This window comes from Manis pentadactyla, chromosome 2 (genome assembly GCF_030020395.1).
Source record: "Manis pentadactyla isolate mManPen7 chromosome 2, mManPen7.hap1, whole genome shotgun sequence".
Taxonomy (NCBI): domain Eukaryota; kingdom Metazoa; phylum Chordata; class Mammalia; order Pholidota; family Manidae; genus Manis; species Manis pentadactyla.
In genome coordinates this window covers 103827249-103851669 of record NC_080020.1, presented here as the reverse complement: position 1 = coordinate 103851669, position 24421 = coordinate 103827249, and the positions used below count along the sequence as shown (strand labels likewise).

At 35.8% G+C, this 24421-nt stretch overlaps 1 non-coding gene across 1 annotated transcript; it reads right to left on the bottom strand.

Annotated features, from left to right (window-relative positions):
• Positions 1 to 2671: 2671 nt before the first annotated feature.
• Positions 2672 to 2776, bottom strand: LOC118919960 (U6 spliceosomal RNA). Its single transcript, XR_005027740.1, has one exon. It is a non-coding gene; the product is annotated as a U6 spliceosomal RNA (small nuclear RNA).
• Positions 2777 to 24421: the final 21645 nt, after the last annotated feature.

Genomic DNA, 24421 nt, shown 5'->3' with positions numbered 1-24421 from the left:
GAAACAGTGGAGTATGTGCAAGGAAAGGCAAGAAGCACATCCCTGGAGGTGTCCTCCTCTGGCAGGGGTGGAGCCACGGGCAGGAACCATACACGCCACAGGGACGAGCTAACCACGAATCTGTGGGTAGTGCAGAGCCAGTAAAGAGTTTTAAGCCCATAGGATACATGGTAATATTTGCCTTTCAGATATCAGTAGTCCAAAAAAAAAAGGTTGGATTTTAGGAGTTTAGAAATAATCCTGGTTTTCATCAAACATCCCGAAGAAGATAATAGATGGCAGAATGATTTGGAAAAGAGAATTTGAGAAATATTTAGGAGGTGAGATGAGGAGGAGCTGGTGATACACTGGTTATTGGGAAGAATAATGAGAGAGGAAACGAGACAATTACTTCCAGGAGTCAACTTTGGGTGATAGGAAGCCGAAATTACCAACCGTGAAGACAAGGGATATAAGAAAGGGAGGGATCCCATGGGAGTGTCAAGGCATGAAGATAATAAAGGGTTCAGTTGGAGAAATGATGCTAATTGTGTGGACATGTCCAAGGGGAGTTGGACATGTGCTTGTTGCTTAGGGAAAGTGGTTTGGAATTTTGTAGATGAAGTCATAAATAAGAATAAAATTAAACAGATGTGGACTGTGGAGTAAGCAGAAAAGTGATCACAGGAACAAGTTTGCTATGGAGGCCAAGGAAAGAGCACTATTAGGAGCAAATTACACTAAAAAAAGTCAGAAAACAAAAGAATGTTCTCTTGTGGACACCAAGTAAAGAATTTGATTTCAATAAATAGAACTAGTAAGACCTATTTTGGTATAAATATATCTATGAATTTACACAAATAACTATGATTGTATATATAGACACACACACACACATATCCATCATTTGTGTTTATATATACCTGTATATTTTATATTATGTGCATATATAAAACATATATATAACTAATAAATATATCTATGTGTTTATGTATAACAGAAGTTTTATATATATCTATCATATGTATATTACATATGTGGACACGTGTGTGTGTATATATACACACACATAATAGATATATAGTCATTGATTACACACATATATATAGAGAGAGATGTTTACCCCACTGTAAGTCTTGTTATACCTAAAGTCTGCTACACTAACATGCACACACAATAAAGAGAAATAATTGAGCTGAGTATTTGGTTGAATGCTAACAGACAGAAGAAGTAGCATAAAAAAGAATTCATTTTACACTGTCAATTCTTTAAGGCAGCTTCTCTGAGTTTTTAGCTCTTACTATTAACATTCTAAAAAGTTACAATTGGTTTGCAAAAAATTTGTATGTTCTGAGTTAAAAAGATTAATAAATTACATTGTGTTTCTAAAAGTTACTGTATTTCTCCTTTTTATTCAGATATCATTTCAATCTAATAGACCTACTTTATATGTATTATTAGCTAGGCTAGGCATCCTAATTGTGCTGAGATAAACAATAATATTAATAAGACATGAATCATGCATTAAAAGAGCATAGTGACCAGTGTGAATGGCAGACATGTCAACTGGTGATAAAGCAATAACAGAAATATATTCAATATCCAATAGGAACTTAGAGGAGAGGATGAATTTATTAGTCAATTGTTCATTTATTCCTCATTTATTCAAAACTGGATTTAAAGTGGCTTACAAAAACATGAAATAAAAGGAAAAATGAATAATGAAGTGAATTCAGAGAAAAAAGTAAGTTTGAATAGATAAGTTGAAGTCAACTGCAAAGGGATATGTAAGATGCATAGTTAAGGTCTAGAAAATGAAAATGTTAGAACAGACCAGCAGTTGGCCTCTAGGCTTTCTGGAAGGCGGGCAAAAGTAAGAACATAGTCAATTACACTGGTTATTTACCTACAAAGGAAAAGAAAACAGATCTATTCTTGGTGCTGAAAGCAATGAGTTTTTCCTCATAGATAGTAAAAAAGAGAACAATATACCATCCTTAACAACATCTGTGCATTACATGGATTTCATAGGGCTATTCCTTACAGTGGCTCTTAGCTTGGGCCAATGATGACATAATGCCAAATTACAGTTAATAAAAGCAGTTTTACAAGAAAACAAACCATATGGTCCAGATGTGTGGATTTCTCCATGTGTGGTTTATTCCAACAATGGGATTTTTGGTATCGATAGGAAAACATGTACCGTATTTCACTCAGGCAATCCTTTGCAAATTTATGTTGTCCAACCAAGTATTTGATGAGTTTTAAGCAGCACTGAGTTCAAGGTTAAAGTCCTTTACAATCACTTAGGCTGCAGTTTTATCAGTCTACTGATTAAATCATGGAAGTGTCTAAGTCCCTCTGGGGAGGGGATGGGTACAGAGGAAGGGGAGCCTGGAGTTTTAGCTGCTTTTTTAAATTGTGGAAAAATACACATAACATGAAATTTACCAGATTGACCAATTTTAAGTGTACAGTTCAGTGGCATTAAGTGTATTCAGGTTATGTAGCTTGCATATCACTATCCCTTCACAGAACTCTGCATTTTACAAAGTACAGAATACAAAAAATATACTGTACCTATTCAACAATAACTACCCATCCCCTGTGCTCCCCAGCCTACCCACCATTCCACTTTCTGTCTCTGAACTGAACTCCTTAGGTACTTCATGTAAGTGGAATCATACAGTATAAAAGTATGGAATCCTTTGCAAATTTGCAAGCCACCTTTGCACAGATGCCATGCTAACCTTCTCTGTACGATTGCTCTTTTAGTATTTGTCTGCTGAAGGAGCACTTTAGCTGGCTTTTGAGGGGAGAACAGGAGCTCATCAGACTTAAAGTGGGGGAAGCTCCTACTTGAAGGCAGAGTGGTCTAATACTGTTTTCTGCGTTGCTGAAGACTGAGGGGAGGAGGGATGCCGAAAGAGGTGAGATTAAAGAGATGGAAGCCAGATGCCAAGAAGGGCTTTTTCAGGTCTTGGAGTTTGGACTTACAGGCAATAAAGGACTAGGAAATTAAAATTTGTATTTTGGAAAATTAATGCCAGAATAAAAGGAAGGCCTTGAAAAGACAAACTCTGAGACAGAAAGACCAGTTAGAAGGCAATGACAACTATCTAGCTAAGGTTTTCCTTTTTTTAAATTTTTGGCAGATCTCCAGAGCACTGGAGAGGGTGTTACAGAATTGTAGATCATGAGGAAATATGTGTCTGTGTTGTGGATTGACAGTCCTTAGGCCTCAGACTTCCTTTCCAAGCTTAAAAGAAAACTTTTGATATTTTAGAAAATACTGCATTTTAGCAAAGGATCCAGAGACAGTTAAAGTCTACATTCCCATTTTATCCAGGAAAACAATTTTAGGATGGCATTTCTCCCCAATGATCTGTCTTTCCCTCATCAGATGGTTTGGGTAGCCAGTTATAGGCATGCTAATTCATTAAGCGTATACTTTTTCTGGGATCCTGTGTGAATCATTTGGTTTTAAATTTTTTTATTGAGATATAACTGACATATAACATTATGTAAATTTAAGGTGTACAACTTGTTGATTTGATACATTTATATATTGCAATATGATTACCACCAGCTAACACCTCTATCATGTCTCATAATTATCACTTCTATTTTATGGTAAGAATATTTAAGTTCTAGTCTCTTGGCAATTTTGAAGTATATAATGCAGTATTGTGGACAATAATCACTATGGTGTACATCAGATCTCCAGAACTTACTCATTTTCTAGTTGCAAGTTTGTGCCCTTAAACAATATCCTGCTAATTCTCTTACCTCCAGGTCCATTGTGTGTGTGTGTGTGTGTATATACATACATACAATGGAATGTGTATATACATACATATGCACTTTTTAAATGCTATCGTTTCCCTCTAGTTCTTTGTAGCATACAGCTCTCATGAAGTGCCCACACGCAAAACATTTCAGCGGTCAATGCCCGAAGAATGGAGTTTGAATTCACCATTACCTCTTACATGACATTGAAAGAAGTGTACCAAAATGCATCAAAAGTGAAAAAAGTTGATGAAATACTTAAAAATTCCACTAAGCCATAATTAAAACTCCCAATTCCCATGATTTCTCCCTAGTCTTAAATGTCTTTCCCCACTTTCTTCTTCATCCATCTAACCTGTCACCACTCCAGTTCCTGTCATGAGTACCTGGACCACGTTAGACCCCATACTTTCCCGTATCGCCCACAACACCATCAAACACACATATTTTTAAAAACACAGATCTGATCTCATAATCTAGCTCTTTACAATAACTCTGCAGGCGCAGAAACTGAAGTTTATGAAGTTCAAATGGACGTCCAAGGCTGGAACTAGAGCTCGGTTCTTCTAGTTCTCTCTCTTCTTCTGTCTTCCTATGTATTGTACATATACTGGGGATACTAGTAACAATATTTTGCCTCCAAAACACAGTGAAGTTTGAACAGAATATTAGGACTGTGTTTACAGACAGAAAGAATTTTACCTCAAGATTATATTTCCAAGGTACCTAAAACCTGTTCTTCTCAGCTGACAATCAGTGTTTCAGAACAATTGTTCCAAGGTGTATGTCTCCAGTCTCTAAAATCACTCTTCCCTATTCCACTGTCATGTATTTAACTTTCTTTTAAGTATGCAGCAGGAAGCATTTTTATTTTGTCTTGTTTTTAGCCAGTACTTTCATAGTTTAACACATGTTGGTCAAATGCATTGAAGGAAAATAGTCGCATTAAGATCAACCCTGTTTATATCTTCTTTATACCATATAAAATTTATAACTATAAAGAAAGAAGGAATACCAAGTGTATTCATTTTCTGCTCTTTGCTTTACTTCTTATTTGATTTTCATATTAAAAATTTCCAAATTCTACATTGAAGAATTCATGATTTAAAGTAACGAATTGGAATAGCTTTGCTAAAATGTTCATCTATGCAAAATTATACTAAGACATGGATTTGATATTTTGTTTTTGAAATTAGCAAGACCTACAGATATTCTGTTATGTGTTTTATCAAATAAGAATTATTAGACTTGCTGCAAATATAACTAGAGTAAAACTAAATATAACTGAATCATGCAATATGACTTTCAGTATTTGCCAGTTATTGCTGTTTCTGAAGTATATTAAATATATACAAATTAAAAGTGAAATTTTCTTATAGAGAGTTAAAGTAAGCATTATTTTGTAAAATTCCATTTTTGTGCTCATCAAGAAAGCTAACTTTTTAAATAATTATTTTTCATTTTCTTATCTTTCTATGATAATATCAATGTTTCAGTCCTACTCTGAAATTAACTGGTGAGGTATGTTTTGTAGTGAATATGTGATTCAATTTTGAGTTAAAAATATTTGCTCACTAATGTAAAAATGTGTTTAGACTTGGAATGATTATAATTCACTTTATTGACTGTTAATTTCAATAATAAAGTATCAAAACACAGTGTTGAAAATCTTAGTTTTCTTTTTAAAACTACCTAACAGCATGAAATAAAAACCTGCCATCAACGGCAACTGCTTCCATTATGTAAAAATACTGAATTTAATCCAGCACATATTGTGACTGGTTTTGCTTCTGCCCTTTCAGATAGTTGTTAGAAGTAAAATACCCAGGCAGCCTTATCTTAGGTGCTACTGTTTCGGCTTGGAAATAAACAAAGCTCTCTCGATGAGCTAGGTTCATTTCATATTTGTGTAATACCCTGGAAGAAATTAGGTTTCAATAAAGTCCATTTTTGTCACTGCATGTAGCAATGAATATCACACCCAGCAGGGCACAGTGGCACCTGGCTGTCCAGACCCCAGTGGAGCACAAACCATCTGGGGGTAATTACAACAAGGTATTCTTTAAGGACCAGATGGGACCAAGGAACAGAAGCGCCTGCCCCTCCCAGTCATTTACAACATAATTCCTTTCAATGATATACTTAATCCTCCCACCAGCTATGCTTTTCAGCTTGCTGTTGTCACTGTTCCTTTATGTTAATTCAGTTGCAAGACCGAGAAAAAGACGGGGAGGGAGAGAGAGAGAGCAAGAAAAAAAGGGAGAGGGAGAGAGAGCCACCGGCCCCTCTAGGGACCCAAAGAAATTATTCATCCCTAAATTGTTTCCACCACAGCAAGTACAGTAACAAAATTTTTTTTAAAAGAGGGCTGAAATTACCCTAAAGAAGGTCAACGCGACAGCTCTGTGTGGCACCAGCTGAGGTTTACTCAGCCACCTGTTAGCTAGAAAGCTCTCTGCACACTTATGATGCATTTAACCAGTTTAAAGGGGCTTTATTGACAGGCCAGCCACCGCCATTCAGCAGGCCCAAGCGTAGACCTGCTTTGTGGTCATATGTGGCACACAAGCCTTAATTCAATTACGCTGTAAGCCTATCCAGTCTGCATCACTGCCCTTTCACTTTTGTGCCATTTGTCTTGTATGTTGTAAAGAATTTTATTTTGAAGAGGGAAAGGCACCCTACACCCCACTCGTCTTTATTTTGCATTTAAGGTTTGGGCCGCAGGTGCGCCGGCCTTCTTTCAACTCCCGAAGTGTATTCATCTTTAAGTGATATTTTAGATGGAAGCGTTATTTATTGTTTGGTGACAATGCTTTTCTGGTGTTGCCAAGTTATTTTTTTTTTAACTAGGTGTATGGTCAAACTCTCGACTAACCAACAATGAGTCACCGAACTTGATAATTGAAAATTCAAAAGGAAAAAAAAAAGGATAAACGTAAATACCTAGGTGAAAATGATAACGAGCTTTGTGATACCATTTTTTAAATTTAAAAAATGCATTTCTTAGAATAAGCAAATGTTACATTAAAAATTTTTGGTTTTCCTTAAGTGTGTGACACACATATTGTATCTGTTTATATGAATGAGACTAGTGAAGCTCTGCTGCTTGAAAATTTTACATTCCAGATAAGATTATTAAATATATTAAATCTGTTCATATTGTTTTGTATGCTGAAGCTTCCAAATTTCCTTGGCATTGGAACAGTGCATATCATTGTCAAATGCTTGGCATTTTCATAATATTTGATAGATAATGAAAGCGTGAAGATAGATTTCTCAAAGTCAGGGACTCTGATCTTTATTTACATATTCATATTTTTCTTAAAATGGAAAGTGTGTCTCTTCTAAGCATGCTCTCTATACCATTCTTATAACCAACTAAATCTTACCCCTTGGGTTGAGTGTCCTTATAAAGAGTATGGATCATTCCAAATTGACATTCTCCCCAAATCATTAAGTGACCTGTCATGGAGTTGAAGAGACTTCAAAGGATGAAGAGAATAATCTTCTTTGCTATTTTGTATCTACTCTCCATTCAAGTCAAGAAAAAGACAGTCATGCTAAGTTACTAGGAGTATTCACTGTATTTCAATTTTCATTGCAGCAACCTCTAAATTCCCATCTCTTTTAAATTACTTAGCCAAAACCACAAATATCATGAAGGCAAAAGACGACAAAACATTTTAGTTGGCAAAGAAAAATAGATTCTCAGTTTCCAGTTAAGATCATGCAGCTGACGCTTTTTGAAAATACCTGATTTAAGAAAATGAAGAAAAAAATGAAATTATTTAGAAAAACCAATACAAAAATAATCAATAGTCATAGCTATAATCCTCTTTATAGGTGCATATGTAATGTTTATATATGTATATATATGTATATATATATACATACATAGATATATAAATGTTTAAAAATCAAAACTTACAAAACTCATGAAAACAGAGGATTAAAGAAGGTTTTGGATATCTGTTATTCAGCAGCTAATAGTTGCAAAAGAATATTCAAAGCTGAAATTTGAAAACAGAACACAAACCATATCAAATTTACAATACTTTAGGATTTTATACATTATTTACAAACTCTCTATTGTAAGTATAGTTATAAGGAAGAAACTCAGCTAATTGGAAATGGTGACCTTTACACTATAGTGGAACATAATTTTAACTTTGCAAACAAATTCTGTCCAGCATAGTGGTGTCTCTTGAAATTCAAGAGGGAACTATCACTTCATGTCCAGGCAGCTCAGGCAGACTCCCTTCACTTTCACTGGGATTCTCAAGCACAGAATGGGGCATATGTGAATGTCTCTAAGCCAGTCATGCAGTTTGAGTTCAAATAAACTACTTCTTTACCAGATTTTCTGGTCCTTAAACACACGTAACATTACTGGTCCATCCTGAGTTTCCAGGATTTGTCTAGAAAATTCATGAGAAGACTTTTGTGTCTGTCATTATGTCGCAGTCAATTCTAATACCAAGAAATGTCAACATGATGTCCTTGTGTCCAGAGGAAAAGTGAAAAACTGAGTCAAGCTGGTTTTTTCAGAAAATGCCAGGTGAGAATGCCAAATCAGTGATTTGTGTGATTTTTCTCCTTGAGTCGGCCACTTAAGCATTATTTGGCAAAGTTATATTAACATTTTTGTTGCTATGGCCAACACTTTTCAGTTTGGTATGGTATAGAAACAAGAAGTTATATATGGCTTTCTAACACAAAGAATGAAGACAAGCAAATTCTCACTAATCCAAAGGGAGGTAAAAATGGCAGGATGAAAGCTAAAAGACTGATGAAATAGTCTCATAATAACCTTTTATTCTTATTTCTCCACCAGCCTAGATGTGCAGGTGATCCTGCCTACCTGAAAGAGAGAGGTGATGTGTTGATGATAAATTTGCATCTTCACACAAAGCACTTGGGTATACTCCTATTCATCCCTAAAGTGGATTGTAGATGTCTTTCATTTCAACCTCTGGTTCTGTGATAATTTTCTTGAGTAATATTTGGTTTTGTGATTACACCGGAAGGCAGCCAGTCTTGAGGGCACTAATGCTTCTTTGTATTAAGAAAGTGGGAAAAGAATAAAACAAGATGTTTTATGGGGAGGAGATGCTGTAAATACATATAAATGTAAGATTGGGAATTAGGGTTTTGTGAGATGATGCATTTATTGGTTTTGACACTCTGGATAGCCTTTGTGGATGTTGTGTACATGTGTCAGAAACGTGCATGCATATGCATGATGAAGAGGGAGAAATTAACACCAATAGGTTAATTGCTGATTTCAATGACATATTTACTTATCATACTAAAAAAACACTGCCTTTGAGAACTGTTTGAACAAAATCATCTAATCTTTAACAACCTTGCAGCTTTATTGTACAAATAAGGAAACTGAATTTACAGAACTGGGTAATTTACCCAAGGTCACATGGCTAATAAGGTGAAAACTAGGATTTTAATCCAAAGATATCTGAATTCTGAGCCTGTGCTGTTAACTACTATGTTATACACTTACACCAAAAGCCCCACAAATGCCAAGAATTAAACATATGATAGGTAATAACTGTATGACATGTGTACTGTACTAGTACATTTGCAAGTTCTCTTTCTCTTCTTGTTATTCTATGATTAGAAATAGTTAGGAAATCTATAAATTATGACTGGGGTGGTGCCTAAGTACAAGAGGAATGGATGACTATCTGCAGTTGTAGAACCTTTCCAACATATCTCTTCCACACTGTCTGGAATGCTACCTTTCTTGAAACAAAAAATATCTGTTAGAGTAAGGCTCTCAATTCCATTTAAGTATTCCTTATGACTGAAACAAATACTGAGTCTCCATAAATGTTTATTGAATAAATGAGCAAAAGAGTTAATTATATTGTTTTTACTACTTCTGGGTGGATGAGCCCACCTAAGAGAATGGATTTTCAATTAGATTTTTCAGAGAATGGGTGTGGGGAACAGAGTAAACAAAAGAAACTTGGGGAAGAGGATCCGAGTAGAATGCTGAAGTAAGGAATTCAGGATGACCTGCAAAGAAAGGGGACAGAAGGCTGCAGGAGACCACAGTTTTGAAGAGAATGGGGAAATGCTAAAGATCATATCAATATAAATAGTTTTTGCAGTTTTGCAAAGGTTCTCGGGGCTTGAATGAGTCTCTGCAATCTCATTACAGATTCCAGGAAGTACATTAGCTTCTGGTACTAAGAGTGGACTCGGCTAAGCAAGGTATCAACAAACAGAGCAGACGGCAGTGCAGGCTTGACTCTACCTCTGTCATCATTGTCATCCTTTCTTGACCAAGTCAAGAGACATTTTGTTATTTGTCGGAAGCCTTTTTCTTGAAATTTCCATTTTTTGTGTATTTTCCCCATATTGTTGCTACCTATGTACACATTATGAGAAAGATGATATTACATTAGAATATCAACACTATGAACAACTATCATGGATGCATGCATTGTATGCCAGGTACTCTGTTAAGTTTCTCACATTTTATCTTCCAAGAAACCTAGAGGAGGTTTTGTTATTATCTCCTCCTTACAAATAAAGCAAAGGTTGAAATAATTGGTCCAAGTTACACACTTAAAAGGAAGCACAACTGGAATTTGAATCCAAATATTCTGATTCCAGAACCACACTCACAACCCCTGGGCCAGGCTGCCTCCCCATATGTTTACTCATTAGTAAATAAGTTGACTTATCAAAACCACTAAAGACTTGGTGTGTTCTCAAAATTATGGTAAGTCCTGGACAATACAAAACTGAATGGAATAAGACCTTCAATAGCACAGAGAAAAAACATCTATTTTTATCTTTGCTGCTCTGGACATGTTGGAGGATGTAACCACGTGAATTCTGGAGAATGAATAAGAGAGAGACAAAGGAAGTATGGGGTTGGGAGACACAATCTAGGTATGTAAAATATCACAATAGGCAACAGGGCAGAGTGTTCGTCCTGGGCTACCCCTGGCCTTTTCTCCTACAGATGTGCTCTTTCCTCTGCTTCTGCTGATGGAAAGTATTCATTCTTCAGACTCATACAAAATCCTGCCTCTCCCCAGGTCTTTAAGACACTCACTGCAGAGCTGGAGTCTCACCCTTTTAATCCAGCTGATATTCTGATTACTTCTGGACATGTTTTATTCTCTGTCCCAAGCAGATTGAAGCATGAATCCGTATCATTCTCATCACCCTTCCTCACTGCAGGTCACAATTCCTTTGTCTGGCTGTAGCCCCAAATATTCTCTCTGCCTTATATATTTCTTTCTCCCAGTTCTTTTTTTTCAGGCTCTCCTTTTGAAATGAACTTCCTCCAGTAAGCCTTCTCCAGTTGCCCCAAGATTCTGTCAGATGCCCCTACCCCTGCTCGCACAGCACCCACTATGTGCTGTGTTTCAGCAGGCAACGCACTTGGTCACCGCCTGCTCACTATTCTGTATCCCCCTCCAGACGGTCTGCTTGGTGGGGGAAGGGCAGTGTCTGTCATGTTCAGGTAGAATGGGCTTAATAAATATTTGTTAAATAAAAAGGAAAGAAAGAAAAGAGTGAAAGAGAAAGAAAGAAAGGCAGGCAGACAGGCAGGAAGGAAGAAGGAGGGAAGAAAGAAAGAATAGCTGGTTCAAGCTGACTGTTCTCTCTTTCCAGCAGGAGGCCAGGACTGAAGGGTGGGGGTGGGAGGACCATGGTAATAGGGTGGAAATGAGGTACAATCAAATCAAGGAGACTATCAGATTAAGCAGTTCCACCACACTGGTATCACTGATAGGTAAGGAAGCCAGTCCAGGCAGGTCCCTGACACATACAGTACTTCCCAGATACCTTTAGGACCTGTCAGCATTCCTACACTAAATTTCTCATCCTGGAATTACAGTCCTGGCCTCTCCATTTGCTGGTGAAGTGAAGAACCTACATGACATCACTGGAAAGCTGCGTCACCCTGGCTTAGTGGTTGAATGACTGGTTCCGGTTCTGGTGTGAGTATCCTGTGGAATGGGGCAATATCTTTAACCTCAAAGCCTGTAACTAACTGGTGTGTCCAGTCATGTCCTCACTCACCACAGCCTGGTTTAATCATCTCTATAATACACTGGACATCTGTATTTCTGCCTATCTAATTTCTCCTAGTAACATCACCTCCTTGTCTAAAATAAAAAACATGACCCAGATTAGGCCCCCTAAATCCGAACCCTGAGGAAGTATCCCCAAAAATGAAAACTTTTGGAACCCAGGCCTTATCATCACAACCCTGAAGATAGCTGGAGACTTCGGGCAAGGTACTTAACCTCTTTGTGAATCAATTTCCTCCTCTACACTATTATTATTAAAATAGTAATAATAATAACAGTACCTAATTTATTGCATTGTGGTGTGGATTAAAGATTTTAATATGTGTAGAACACTCAGAGCAGGACCAGGCACACAGGGAATGCTAAATAAGTTGCTCTGTTTCTACCCGTTATGAGGCCTGGCTATACAATTTTTCCTTTAGGTTTTAAAGTTACTTAAATTTCTTTCCAAAAAGATATTTTTTCAGCTTAAATTGGCCTCGGTTGGTTTTGTTGCTTGTTGCCAAAAAATCCTAACGGTTGCTTCTGTCACCTTTTCTCTCCACAGTGTTTATTGCACCCTAGAGGGCAATAACCAAATCTTAATCACTACATCATCTAGAACAGCAAGAATAGTGCTTTGTATGTACAAATATTCCTTTTGGTGACTGGAAGATCAAATACATAAATAATACCATTGATTTCTTTTTTTAGGGCTTTATCATGATGTTTCTTAGCAACAAAAATCAAGACTAAGAGCATCATGATCTCCAGAGCTCTGTAAGTGGCCACTACCAAATACTTAACTTCCCAGGGAGGCAGCTGGTGCAAGGGAAAGAAAGTTAGAGTCCCGGGGCCTGTGATCCAATTCCCACCCAACACTTAATGCCTCAGTGACCTTAGGTGAATAACTGAGTCTCAGTTTCCTCATATGTAAATAACTGACATAATAAAATATATCCCACAGGGACTTAGAAACCAACAGAGCAGATTACATAGCCCACGACAGATACGCTGTTCAGCAACATGTCTTCTTTTTTGAAAATGCTGGTTCATCAACAGAAGAGAAAGGAGATTAAATTCTAGTGAAAATTTACATTTATAGGAGTATGTAACTTGGTTTATAAACTGAAATTAAACAAGTTTTGCTAGTTAAAGGGAAAATAAGTAAAGAGAACAGGAAAAGTGTTCAGATCATTCATTTAGAACTTAAAAATGATGCCATTTTCCCATGAATGCAGAATCAAACCCTTATTACTGATTGGTTACTTCATATTATAGAATTAGATTCTATTTCATGCTGTTCTATATTTTATTTCACACTCATTTAGTAAGCAACTTGTCTAAAAATTGCTATGGAATAATCTTTGTTTTTTGAGAACCCAACATTTTCTGAGTAGTTTCATAACACATTTTAATAAATAGGGAAGTTTTGTTTTAAACTTTTTGTCTTTTCTGTTTGCTTGTTATTTCTTCAAAATTGATTACATTGTTTTTAAATGATAAAAATAACATAACCACATGAAAAACAACTTGGTAAATGAAAAAATACATTACTTATAATGGCACTATTCTAATATGTTTCCTTTATGTAGATTTTTCTCCTATTTTATATAGTTGAATTATATTCTATCCATTTTTTAAAAATTTAACACACCACAAGCATTTTGTACAGTTTTCTAATGATCATTTTTCTAGCTACACACCTTAATGTTGAATAGATGGTTGGGCTATTTACAGTTTTTAAAACCTTTTTGCTTTTTTTTATAGGTATGTTTGCATTTTGACTTAAATATGTCTCAACTTGAAACTTTACCAATATTTAAAAATTGGCAAACAGTTTTATGGCTCAGACCTTGTTGGCACTCAAGAGATATTCATTTGTAGACCTAGAAATATTTTATAAACAAGTTATATTTAAATTTGTGTGATAGCAAATCTTGGAAATGAACACAGCACAACTAGAAATGCCTCTTTAATGATCATGACCACATTCAACTTCAAGATACGAGTAATTGTAGTATGCACACTATCTATTGTCCTGAGAGTTTCTCCTAGATCCTCATTTCTCTATTGGTGGAGATGGAGCTGGGAGGGGGGCAGTCCGGGGAAGGACATGTTTTAGTGATTCTGTCTTGAAGTTATGCCATAACTAGAATCTAGCTTTTGTTTAAATTATTTGGCATGATTTGGGGGAGAAATTGATAGAGGTTATAGGCTACTTAAAAGCCCTTGTACCCCCACATTGTGTCTTACATTCTGGGGTATATGGGGTTACATATAGAAGCAGAGTGGGAGAATATAATGCAGTGCCCAGCCACTCACTGGGGAAGTGTCCCCTCAGCAGTGACATAAATTAGTAGGAATGGGAGTGGAGGTAGAGATGTGGAGGCTGAGCATGAGGCAAAGCCCAAGAAAAAGGGAACACCAGGTACAAAAAAAGCAAGAGAGCAGGCCCTTCTGAGAACTGCAAGTGTCCCCCAGGGGGATACTATGTACAGGGTGAAGATGGGAGTGACCAAGCCTATGGCAGCACTGAGAGGAGAAATCTAAAGGACTTCATACCTCTTTTGTGGTGAGTTCTCAGGGTGCTCTGGGCTGAGTATGGTATGTTTACTCTCATTTATTTATTCAGAAAATATTTACTGACTACTTACAATATGCCAGGTATAAAAAATCAAAAACAGGCAAGAGTATATTTGTAGATATTGCAACTTGGTACAGAAGGCAGAGATTAGTTTATCAAATAACCATAAAAATAAAATTAAAATCATACATGTGGTACTTAGTGTGTTGAAAAGGAGGACTTGACCATTCTGAGGACCCAGGAAAGAGATAGAAGAATTATAAAAGGAAAAGTAAGATGAGACTAAACTATGCGAGAACAAAGAGCATTCTAAATGAATAAAATTGCATGTGCAAAGGTTCTGGGGTTAGGACAGAATGCTAAAATTTCGAAGAGAATTATTGATCTCAGTGGGCAGATATAGGGATGGGTCAGAATGATAAGATGGAATTATATAAAGAAGGTTGTCAGTATCCTAAAAGCAATAGGAGATTGGAAATTGGAAATTGAAGAGTTCAAAAGTGAGTTGTGACATGACCGGATATGAACTTTGTAAAGATTACTCTGACAACATTGTAGAAAACAGATTTAAAGTCTGAAAGAGCATCTTCCATGGTAACCCAGTAAAGGGGCTTAGCATCTTGGACTTGGTGACAGAGATGGCTGTGGAAAAATTTGAATATATGGAGAAATACTTAAAAGGTAAAATCTACACAGGACCTCATTAATTTTATATGGAGGTTAGGAAGATGAGGTTATTGATTTATACCTCTATTTGGTTTCTTCATCATAAGATTCTTAATATGTATTTTCATGTGTGTATAGATATGTGTATTTTTTATTGAAATAGAGCTGATATACAATATTACACTGGTTTCAGGGTACAACATAGTGATTTGAATATTATACATATTAGTAAATGCTCACCATGACAAGCATCATTGCCATCTGTCAAACATACAAAAGTGTGTATTTTCTTACGTCTTGCATATTTGAGAAATAGGTAAGTTCAAAGTATTATGTATCTAAATAGGATTGAAGAATATTAATGCAACAACATGACAAGACCAGCTGTTTCAAAAATAAGATAGACATTTATTTCACCATAAAGAATTAATGACCATGTTCTGATGACTCTGTCTGTGAAATAACATTTTACATTGTTATGCTTTTTGTTGCTTGGAAATATGACAGTAGTATCTTTCTCATTTATTTCTGCTAATCTTCCCATTAAATTATGTTTGCAATATGTTGATGAATAGCTAGCTACCTCAGTTTCCCTTTAAGTGAACAGAGTAATAAATCCGTAACCTTCTGTAAAAAGAATGAGTGATACTTTTCAAGAGTGCTTCAGACTCCTCAGAATGAGATCTCAACCCATCTGATTTGCATAAGGAAATAAGTCATTTTAAAAATGGACAGCAGATTTAGAACCATAGCTTCAACTTCCCATTTAACTGGAAGGAACACTTGCCTGTGTGGTTGAAATTTGGGTTAAGCAATATCTGTGTATTATAAATTGAATTGGCATATTAAACACATGATTAGTTTCAAGCAAAGGTTTGCATAAAGATAGCAAAAGCTTGTATAAGTATCTAATTTTTCTGTTACCTTTTAACATTTTAAGACTTTCAGAAAACAACTCTACTATTGTTTGTCTGAATTCCCATTAGAATGCATTAAGTACAATATTTATATTGAGTTCCTTAAAATGTGAAATATTAAAATAGAGAATATTAAATAATATTAAATACTTAAAATAGAAAGAAAATAATTCTTCAGGGGCTTGATTAAGATTCTTAAATAGTTCAGTCTTTTTAACCAAAAGAACCTTGCATGCGTTAAATTTAGAAATCTGTGGAAAAAATATATTGAAGCATTGAAAATTGTAGAGCCAGTTTGCATTCAAAGAATAAAAGATACAAGGACTGTTTAATCATAAACACCACTAGCTGAGTTTGATATTGATATCTCTAGGATAATAGAGGTTAACATTTGGCTTTGTATTTATGCTATCTGGTAATTATTCAATAGAACTTAAAGGTGACAGATCAGTGGCCTAGAACTTGGAGGATGTCTCAGAGAGGCAAATGTGTACAGATTTTGGAGATGCAAAACTTCCTCTTGACTATAGTGGATTCAAATAAAGAAAAAAAGTATAATTAAAAAAAATCTGTTTCTTGAATTTTTGGCAAATAACAATAAAGAGAACATGTTGATGCAGTCAGTCACCCTGAATGGAAACTTAGTTATTTGTTATGGGAAAAAGAATTCAATATTTTTATCAGATTAGATTTCAATAGTACAGAATGTTCTCTCTCCCTGTCTCTATTTCTCACATTCTCGCTCTGCTTCCATCACAGTATGATGATTATAGTAATATGCAAATAATATATATTGAATTCCAATGAAACTAAGGACCACTGAAGCCACTAATGATTTTCTCAAATTTTAAAAATATCTTTTTTCCTTTCTTTAAGTCACGGTAGGAAAAGTGGATGAAAAAGAACCCCAAAACAAATAAAAATGTTAATTTTGTGATTTCAAAGGTATTTGGAATAGAGCAGTGTGGTGAGAGAAGATGGAATAGTCCTTTATACTACTCTGGTATGGACATGTTTGTATGTTTGCATGTACTCTTTATGTAAGTATGTGTCTAACTACCCACCTATCAATCTTAAAAAGTACTAGAAATGCACTATTATCACTTGATTAAAAAATATATTATTAGTATACCACATTGCATGACATTTAGTAGATAAAAAAGCATATAAAACTTGAATACATGTTAATGTTACTGAACTACTGGTATTTGACCATCCATGTTAGGTGTCATGCATTCATTCTAATGCCTCAAGATTCTTTCTGTGAAGAACTGTATTAAGAGAGAATAAAATATTGCTGTTATTATTCAAGAATATCTGTTTTAAGCAGGGCATGATATTTCCAGTTGTAGAAAACACATATACACACATACACACAAACTCAATACTCTGAAATCAGAAGGGCAATATTAACAACATTTCAGAAAAAAATGCACATAGAGGAGAGATATTTTTTAAATACTTAATTCCATGATTACGTGATTAGTCTTTTACAACAGTCTTTTACAAATTGTGTGTATATTTGGGCCCAGAAAATGAATTTGTTTTTTTAAAAAGCAGATTATGCCTGAAATATATACAATTAGGAAAAACTAATGTAAAATGCAGATGTGGACACTGCTCACAATGCAAGTAAACTTCTCTTTGTCATATATACTTTTTCCAACTCCAGCAATAACAGGTTTACACAAGGAGTCCTCTGATTTCCTGCAGATATGAACACACTTTTAATTATCCTTCTGGATAAAGCAAAAAGGTGGAGCTGAGACAGGGACTGTGGGTTTAGGCAGAGTATGGTGGGGCCTCCAGAAAAAAAGCAATACAAGATAATTACAGTCAGAACAATGTAACAATGTGCAAAGAAGTCCCTATCGAAACCCTGTGTTAAGCATTACACAAAGTCAGTCACACTAATCCTCTAGGGTAAAGACACCAGACTAGGAATATAGACATTTTTCAGTGAAATCAGTTAAAGCTCAAAAGGCCAACGGCAACTTGGCCTGGAATGTTTGACTGTTCTGCAGATAAAGAAAAGTATCCCAGCATAACCTGTGACTTCACTGTATCAGTTAGATCATGACACTGTAAATTTACCTTAGTCTGCTACAAGGCCCAGTTGATTTTTAACTGTACCTATGTGCTGTGTTTCCTTCTCTAATCCTAATCAAGTAATCTGCAACCTACAAAAAAGATTAATTTAGTCAGCAAGCCCAACTATAAACAGCCCAAAAACGTAAGAAGTAAGATTCTTAACACACTCTAGCAAACAGACAGCAACCCAGATCACCTTGGCTGCAGTATAGGTGGTCTTAATTGATATACTCCCAGAGGGAAACTGCTATCCTGAAAAAGAACCAGAGCAGCAAATTTCTTCTGCTACTCATCAAAAATGAGCATTCTGGGACCACTCAACAAGTCTGCACCCCCTAGTCCTTTACCCCCATTCCTGAAATTCCTCAACCATGCATAAAACCCCTAGACAGCAGCACAACCAAGGACTTTCTTTTCCCCTCCTGAAATGAGCCAGGAGCTCTGTCTTCTCACTTTGTCTCTAAATAAAAGCCTCTACTTTGCTCTCCTACCTTGAGTGTTTGCGAAGTTCATTCTTCTGCTCCATGAACAAGAACCCCAGCATCAGAACTTTGAGTTTATTCTTGTATTGCTTCCTTTGGCTCATTTATTTGATCACTGATTTGTTCATTCTTTCAATTGCTATGCACTGTGTTCTTGCTAAATGCTCTGAAACCATGCTAGTTAGTAAATGGCATATGAAGATGAGTAAGACACTACCCTGATACTTTAAGTTTAGCAGAAATGCAGCCTGAGACCGCATTCTGTTTAGTAGTAAGCTTTGATGCAAGGTAGTCATAAAGCCATAGTCCATAAAATTGGTAATACAGAATTCAGTAGTCACAAAGTCATAGTTCTATAAATATGGAAATATATGCAGATATTTAGTCATTAAGCCATGTCCTTTAAGATTGGAAAATAGATGTAGAATAACACCCAGCTGTGTTTATTTTCCTTGACTTATCAACTTATTGTGAGGCACCATTAATCATATCTGTAAATGGTCTGACTGCACCTTTCACATAAGGAGGTTTTGAAGATGCCAACACTGTGATCTAAGTCTTTCTACTTACATTCTATTTCATATATAATTGCCATTTTTGTTTATTCATGCTATCTCCTTTCTTGAATAATAGAGGCCATTCTTTCACTTTTCTACTCTGAGGATGCCAGATTGAGGCCATGCATGGAGAATGACTATGACCCCCTCCTTTTTGCTCTCCTTTCTTAACATGTTGTATTTGCCAGCTGATTGAAGACTGTGCTTCTAGACAACTCCACAAATGGTAGAAAACAGTGGATGCTGCTTTGTTCACAATCTGGAAAAACTCTTGTAAATTCACAAGTACTTGTACTGGAAGACCTACAGAAGATCCCCCTTGCTTACATCAAATGCTTTGAACAATGGTAGTGTGTGTTCTTTAGTTTGCCCATGTGTGCTACTTAAGAATAAACTGAAGCATGGATGATCCTATTCAAATAAACACAATATTAGAATAGAGCTGGCAAAATATTAAGAGAAGCACAAAAAAGAATAATCATAAAGATCAATTTTACTTCCATGAATAAATATTTAAAACTCCACAAACAGAAACATCAATATGCATCTTTTAGTGGAGCTTGTTAGCTGTCCGCATCTTTTAGTGGAGCTTGTTAGCTGTCCTTATTATTACCTGCTCCTGCTTCATAAGGCTTGAGGACATCCCTTCTAAAATGGGAAAAGCACAATCTCTATGGTAGGAAAACCACAAAGAAGCAATAAATTATTGCTGTAATGACATGCTAATTAAAATTTTGCTTGTAACTCATGTAAGTGTTTGAAGCCCAGCAAATTTCTCTTTTCATTTGTGAAGTGTGAAGGTAAATTGCCCAGTGACAGTGGGACATCGCTAACAAGTACAAATTGAATAACATGCTATCTTGCTCTATTAGCCCTGACTAGCATGTCTGAATTAGATATTCAGCACACTCCCCACTGAAGGCCTGATTGATAAATGCTAAGGAGAATTTGTCAAAACAACAGGGGCTACACCCAGTGGGACATCAATATGCTCCATTTAGTCACCCACACAGCACTTCCTACATAGGATTGTCACATAAAATTAAGACTAGCCGCTAACCAGCCATCAAGCTTGTAGCAGACGTCAGGCAGCCTGTGTTCTGTATGCATATTAGTCACATGCTTAACAATTTGGGCTGTCAGGACAGAAGCATTCAGTGACCTCTGGAGCAGAGGTTGACTTTTCCAACTATACTGAAACATCATGCTCAGCTGTTCAAGATTTTAGACCATTTCCTGCCAGATCTGTGCACAGATGCAGTGCCCTAAGCTATAATCTGTGGCCGTGTCCAAATGACAAATGGCACTGGGAAGATTATTGCATTATATATTAAGTACCACAAGTCTGTAAATTATAAGTAAACTACTGTTCAGACTGTCTCATCCAGCTTTCAGGATACTTTCCCTCTCCATTGTTTTTTAAATAAACCTAATAAATATTGGGTGAACCAAGAGATCAAAGCCCAGAGCTTGAATTAGCCATCTCCATTGCTAATTAGCTGCTTGAATATCAAACAGTTTTGGACCAGCTGTAATTTAATAAGCCATGATTGAGGCTGGCCTGATTTTGTTTCCCCATTGAAAATTTTTCTCAGGTACAAGTTTGTATGATTTTAGAATTCTTGGTGATAAGTTGTTTTTAGTATTTCCCTTGTAAACATAATTAGCCATAAATATGGAGTAATGATAATAAAGATCATTACAATCTAACAGAATCTTTAATTGGATCTGTTCTCTTATTTCTATTATATTGAACTCTTTATATATGAGGTTATCTACTCATAGAATAAAGAAATAAAATATAATAAAGTCAGCAGTTTGAAATAAAATATAGACTCTGCAAAATCCAAAAGCTTGCCATTTTATAACTTAGATACTGCCATCAGGCAAGTAAGCTAGAATAACTTTTTTAAATAAATTGCTTCAGCTTCCTTTTACAAATGGTCTCATAAAACATATTTGCATGATATATTAAAGAGCATATATTAAATAATTTGGTCTTGAAAATCATATATCTGTCAAAACTTAAGGAAAACTATTTTAACTTGAACTTTTAAACACTTAACAGTTATTTTCCATATAGTTTGGAATTCTTGGTTTTGTTCTGAGATCCAAAGCACAATTAGCCAATGAACATTAGAAATATATTTCTTATGACATTTCTATGGAATACAATCACAAGAAGGGTGTGGAATAGGAGGGAAAAATCAATATTAGACTGAATAGTTATTTCTTCTTTCTAGGGCATAAAGGCAAAACATATTTCATTTTTCTAAGACATAAAAGCAACCTGCTACTAGTATTCTGTATTTTCCATTTCAGAGAAAACAAACATGTAAGATCTTGCCTTTTGACACTTTCTGGATTTTATATATCATAGAGTTTAAAAGTTTCCAGCTTTCTTTGATACATCTCGGGGCAGTACTGTTATGACAAACCTAATCATAGGTTCCTTCTACAAAATAATTATTTTTCATGAAAATAAAAGACATCAGGTGACTTAGCACATATAAAATGAACATGTAATTTCAAAAATAGTGAGCTTCAAAATGCTCATTAATTTATGTTAAATTGCAGTAAGCCTAAATGGGAGGGCTGTATATCAAACCTAAAACAAAGTTCGTTCAATGTAGTTCAAATGACGAGCAAATCTGTAAGGATGGTCTGAAGGATAGCTAGATACCTCCACATGGCTGGGGATTATTACAAAAGAATGTTAGGGCAAAAATTGACCACTTAGTAATGTTAATCTGATGACTTCCTCTGAGCAGATATAAACCTTCTCTCTTCACATACATTTTTTAACTGAGAACTACCCCAGCGATGTGGGATGTCTCACATTTATTAAAGTAGGACGCAGCAAACAACCAACTCAGTTTTTTTAAATGGGTAACTTAAATTTCTTCAACAAACCATGTTTCACTTGAAACTTTTGTTACGATATTATAAACTCCCTTTCTCCCCTCTCCTACCCCTCAATCTTCCAGGAAAAACTGAAAACAAAGGACAGCAGGACCCTTTTGCCTCGGGCAGCAGTCTGCTGATGGCTATTGTAGCAGCTGAATTGCTCCCCATTCACATTCTAAACCCTCTCTCCTAACTGTCATCAGTATCAGCAGTGTCACTAAGTGAGACCACGGCCACAATTCTACAGCCCTTCAGAGCAATATTGCCTTCGGCTTTTTCTCCTGGGGCTTGCTCCTTGCTTGGTGTGCGATCTGTGGAACCACTTAGCACAGGATCTATGTTTACTTATAACAGGTACCAGATGATGCGTCCAGACCTCTAGCCTAGTTTTATGTCCTTATGGCTGGTGTGCCTGCCCCTGACGTGTGTGTGTCCAGATGTCAGGGAATAGATGATGCACCTTCTCCCATTTTCCTGAGGGAGCTTTAGTTTTGTGGGAAAGAACTCAACAGCGCAGAAGTGAACCTGAGTTGTAAAAGAAAGCGTATCCCTCTTGTTGATGGCTTTGTACATTCTTCATTAAACATAGCCCAGAATTTTCACTAAACATATGTAAATATTCACGTTATTGCAGTGCTTGAGGAAATAGGGACAATTGCCTCTCTCTTCCCACTAATTTCCTTGCTCTTTAAATATTTTTCCCTTGTCCTTGCAGTTCATAAAAATTAAGGGGAATTATTCATATTAACAAATAGTTTATGAGGATTTGTAGAGAAACTTCTCTCAACTGGCTCTTTTTTTATAATTAATGAATTTTTATTAATGATTATATTGTTCTTTCAATGAGGAAAAAATATTTTTTCCTATAAATTCATATTGAATATTTCTTCCTAAGGGTCTGATTTGTGTTAAAGTTTATCCACAAAGATACAAACAAATAAAACTTGAGAAAAATTATATTGCTTATGTCAGTATTATATCTCTCTCAAACAAATAAATTATATGTATATAATAACATTCACTTCTCATGTGGTGTCACTATAACCTCACAAATTTATATTAGTAGTTGAAACAACTGTGCTTGAGAAACAGGTCATGATGTATCTACTTTTTCTAAAGCTCAACTTCCATGAAGTTATCAATTACAGTGTATCAGTTATATTCAGCTATTAAGTATATGTTCTTATTGAAATCATTTTATTAATTGGTGTCTTCCTCTATGTGATTATAAACTCCATGAGAGAAGGGATCATACCCCCTTTTTACTCAGCTTTGTGTCCACAGTACCTTTCAAAAAAATGTCTGGTTCATTTAAGAGTATCATGAATATTGGTTGGATGAATTAATATATGAGTAAATGAATGAATGAGTGAATGTATGAATACATAAAACTACTTGAATTAGTAGGAAGTGTTTGGTACCTGAAATGCAAGCATTGAAGGTAGCCTAACGGGTATGATTTCATCCTAAATGCTATTGGTGGGCTCATAGTGCATCTCCAATTGAAATATAGTGTGTCTCTTATTTCCCCTGACACTTTAAGCAGATCCAAGCCATGGATCCCATCAATTTAAGGGGAAACTCAGTTTAGATGAGCTGTTTGAACCATAAAACAAGAAAATTCTCAGAATAACTTACTTTTCAGGAGTGATTCTGAAAACTTACTCTTTCAATACATCTAGAGAATGCAACTTCAGCTGAAATATCTGTTAAGAATTGGGCTTTTGTAATGTATTTATCCTCTCAAAATATGTAAGCAAACAGTGTTTTCAATAAGGTAAACAGGGTGAAGTGCAGTTATACAGCAGTTCCTATGTTTTTAAACAGAGTATTGCTAATAATTAGCTTTCTTTTCCACATCTTGGCCTGGGTGGAGAATGCCACCATTTCTCTCTGTTCCTGGTTCTATGAAGATTTGCTGTAGAGATTAGATTACAGCAATACTTTTTGCCTACAGTTTCCTCTGAGGACCACCCAAGAGCTTTCCCTGCTGCACATGGTAACAGCCTGCGGCTTTAGTGGGTTGTTTGCCTAAAGCATATAGTGCCTATAAAATATCAGGGACCTCTGTCCTGAAGTTCGTATGGTTATGAAGTAAATCATGTAACAAGTATTGCAGAAGCTTTCTGTACAAGTTAGTTCAGTGTGATATTACTGACTGATAATCAGCAATGTTTGATCCTAATGAAATCTCTGTGTCAGTGGGTCATGTGTATCTGTGTGTGTGTGTGTGTGTGTGTGTAAAAGTCTTTAACTTTGAACCACCTTTATTTGTGCAATCAGGGTTCATCATGGTCATCTCCAGTGAAAAGCAACACAACTGATTGATGCAATTTGTATTATTCTGCATTCAAGAAAGGAACTTCTCTAGTATCATGAATCTAAATTT